Below are 4,548 nucleotides of genomic sequence, written 5' to 3'. Positions count from 1 at the left end.
CTCTATATTTTTTTAAACGAAAGTTGAACTTTTCTAATGTTGTTATATTTAATGACTTTAATTTTATGACTGTTCCTATACTCACTTCTTTTGCAATCATTCATATAAGGTTTCCAATATTTAAATCCCTAGAGATAATTCTGCATTGTGTTTTCCAAAACAAGCAAATAAAAAAAAACTTCTTTACCGTAGACATCACAATATTCTCCCGGTAGTGAAGGGTGTCCCAAAATTAATGCAAGATTTGATTTTGCCACCATTGAACTCTCGCTCCATTAAAAATCAAGTGAGAACTAGAATTAGTGAAAATGGAGTATTACATGATAGAATAACTCGTCTTCATCGTTTAACAATATTTCTAAAACAGTGAAAGTCTGGCGATCACGATTCAAAATTCAATAATTGACCCTCTAGATTGTGTAATTTAACTTTTGATGGAGTTATTTGAAATCAAAGATCTGTGACAACAAGCTCACAAGCTCGAATGCACTGACGGAGGAAATTCAATGCTGCAATAACGAAATTCAGCCACATTTAAGAAAAATTGTCATGAAAATTTCGACAAAAAGAGTACGTATATGCCATCAAAGCCGTGCAGGTCATTTGCCCTTATTCCATACATAACCTATTATGTGTAGTTTACGATTTAATAAAAAATATAATAATTTCAGGAAAAAAATTATGTTTTTTTATATTTAACCCTTAACTGGGGACGTGCAGTCTGTGAGACCGCTATCGATGTATTTTCGGTCACCCCTATTCTATTTTTAGCTTAATTGAATGGACTGACCCTGTAGCTTCCTGGTTTGTGATCTTCAACACACGTGTACTTCTTCAACCGATTTCAGCTGATTCCTTTTAAAATAATTCAGTTATTTCTTTAAGCGCGGTCTCTAAGACTGCACTCCCTGTTAGTGTCCCAGTAATAAACATGGCTTAGCAGATGGGGCTAAAACTTGGGCCCCGAAATATTATCCAATTTACTGATCCAATTTTGAAGCAGGCTTCAGACACTTTTAAATGAAGCAGAAAGTGATTTTAGTGATAAGGATCATCGTACAGAAGAGTTTTTCACTGAAAGTTCGCATTCAACGGATTCTGATATGTATGTTCAAACATAATTAATTTTTCTAGTGATAATGTATTTAGAAAAATTTATAAAATATATTAATATACCAAGAGATATATATACAGAATTTAAAGGTTGATTTTTATGCTAATTCTCAACCTGTATGTTTAAAATACCCTTGAAATATGCCCTGTGCTATGAAAGTCACACAAGCCGATAAAAAAAAGGGCCAATTTTACCCATTGTCATTTTTCTTTATTTTTCATATAATTGTTGAATTTTACATTATATTGTCTTCTATATACCTTCATATACTGTAAAAATAAATATGATTTAAAAAGTAAAAATTAATATGATTTTTCAAGAATATTATTTATTGTAACATGTAATTTGAGAAGAAAACGTTTCTTCCAACGCATTTACTTTTTTCAATGATAATATATTTTGAAAAATTTCTGAAACATATCTATATATCAAGAAAAATATCTGCAAAACATATTGGCAGTTTTTCATACTAATACATTCGTTAGAAAATTTAATTTTAGTGTAAATGAAATGCGGTCTCGTAAACCGCACCTCCCCAGTTAAGTCCTAAAATTTCACCTCCCCAGTTAAGGGTTAATTCAAATCTTGGGTTAACACTTTCTTTAATTTTTTTAACACTCCATTTTTACTAATCTTAAACTCTGAGCTGTGAAATGACATTTTAATAGAATTGCCAACACTTTACTGCACTAATGGTGGCAAATTTAAATATTGCGTTTATTTTGGGATAACCTTTACATTAAAGATTCATGGACAAGGAAAGTCAGATATGTACCGCATTCTCGAATAAACCTAGATCCACAGAGTATTAGCAATCTATATGGCCTTTTTTCAATTCAAATTCATAAATGGAAGCTGTGGTGTGGGAAAATGGAAAGAGTAATGCCTTTTTTAATGTCATCCTTATCATCTATCTATCCACACAGGCTCATGCAGCTTTCATATAGTTTTAAAATCAAATATTAATCAAATAATATTAATTCTAAAAAAAAGTAATATCGACATTACAGAAAACGTATTGTTACGAATCTGTGATGCTGCTTCCCAGCATAGTTGTTTCCATCATCAGAAAGACTGTTTTACAGTCATTTGTATTGGACGGAGTCCGGGTGTCGCGCCGGAGGTCCCAGAGCTTGGTGACAAACTTGGCCATTATTTGGCGATTTGACAACGAATTTGGCGACTTTGGCTCCAAAATATATTATACCCGAAACATCAAGAATTTTCCCGATCCGTACATTGGGAACAGAGATACGCCTCTAAAGTTCCTGATTGGTTCAGAGGCTTCTAGCTCCGCCTCCTGAGACCTATAAAAGGAGGCAGTCTGCAGCTGCCGAGGTTGTAGTCGGAATCGACGGTAAGCAACGGCTCTTCCAGAGATTAGCAGAGTAGCGACGGAGTCAAGCTAGTGCTGAACTAAGCTGTGCGCTACTGTCTGCATTTGAGTCTGGTTGTGTGCTGCTGTGTGCACGTCTCGGCTGAAGATAATTGTCTTCTCTATGCTGTATATAGTCGTCGTCTTTGTACTGTCTTGTGTGTCGTAGTGTCAATAAATGTGTTGTGTGTTCGTCTACTGAAAGGACTGATCATTGTGTTGTGTTATTTTCATACCATACACAACCACTAAATACACACAAGTAAACTAACCCGACAGATTGATAGTGATAGAGGGAAATCCGTAACAGTATAATCATTGGCACTGAATTATTATATTAAACCAAAGAAGAATAATTGTTTCCGAATCATTAAAATAAAAAAAAGAAATTTAATTAAGAAATAAGTATTTCACCATTACTATACATATTCCATGCTTCTGTCCTTAAAAAGAGAAATCTTAAATAATGATGGACAAGTAAGTAATTTAAATCGAGTTTCTTAACTAGATTTAATCATTATAGTAATTAGCAATACAATAATGGTATAAGATTTGAATGATGTCCAGGCCCCTTTGATAGACAGCTAATTCGAAGACATCTAGTCTTCGAAGAAAATGTTAGGAAAATTCATCAATGCAACAGCTGTTGCGAACTAAGTTAATTTTCAGAATAGTGATGATAATATGCTTGCCATAGAGAGAAAATTATTTCTTTAACATCCTCCCACCCCTTATTATCTTCATAAATACCCCAGAATTGTTAATAAGTTCACAATTAAATTGCACATTGTGTTTAATTAATTTTTATATGCTTTTCAGTGCAATTAACAGAAAGTCGTTCTTTAAAAATTTATAAGAAAAGTTTCATTCATAATAATAGGCTCATAATAATAATATTGAAGCTTTTTTTAAAATATATTGAGAGCAAATTCGTGTTTCATATCATTTATAATGCACTGGATTTTTTAAGCTTATAATACCATGCACTGAAAGACTTTAAGAGTTTACTTGTACTAAACCAATAATCTTAATTTCCATTAATATATTTAATCACAATACTAACTCTTGCGATATAAATTGCACGAGTACTGTACTGACTATTGCCCAACTCTGTTGAAAAGAATTTTTTACAGAAAACAAGTTTTCAATTTAAAATGTTACGAAAATTACTCCATACTTCTATAGTTACGAGCTATGTTAGATTTTAAAACAATTAGAGTAATATATTTAGATTATATGGTCTCTTGTGATATTAATATGCTTCAAGCTATAATTGTAGTTTTGAAAATACTTAGTATTTAAAGTAATGCATTAAAACCTGTCATTTAATATAATTACATTTAAAGTATACTTGTGTATTTATACATAAATAAACATGTTACATTTCTTATCGTTTCATATTAAGTGATTTTAATTTGTGAATATCTTATTACTTTAAGAAGAAATTCTTATTTAAGATTTCTTCTTAATAAGAAGAAATTCCTTTATTTTTTTCCTTCTTATTGCTTTAAGAAGAAGGAAAATAATTTTCAAGCATAATAAATCCATAATAATTTTCAAGCTGTATTTCGCATCTGATTTCTGAAAGGAGTTTTATTCTTTATATTTCCTTTCTTAACAGATAAATGCATAATTTTATATAAGGTTTTTCAGCAATAACTTTCGAAAAAATTTATATATATTTATTATTATATTTATATCTTCAGTTTATATATATATATATATATATATATATATATATATATATATATATATATATAATGTTCATTAAGTAAGAAAATTGGAGTTTTATGCCTTTATCAAAGCTTTTCTGAATTGCAGAGATATTGGTTTATGCTTTAACAACGAAGAAATAGAATGAAAAGAATGGTTAATAATAATTAAAAAATAATCTATGTCGGATATTTTAGAAATCTGATATTTTCCTTTAAAATATGACATGTGTTATAAAATTGTCGTCTGATGGAATTTTCCAAATTATTTTCATAAATATGCCATTAAAAACTATTTCACTGACTGGGAACTACTTACTTTACTATTTACTGAGAAAATTTATTAA

This window comes from Argiope bruennichi, chromosome 2 (genome assembly GCF_947563725.1).
Source record: "Argiope bruennichi chromosome 2, qqArgBrue1.1, whole genome shotgun sequence".
NCBI classification, from domain to species: Eukaryota; Metazoa; Arthropoda; class Arachnida; order Araneae; family Araneidae; genus Argiope; species Argiope bruennichi.
This window is presented reverse-complemented; position numbering follows the sequence as displayed.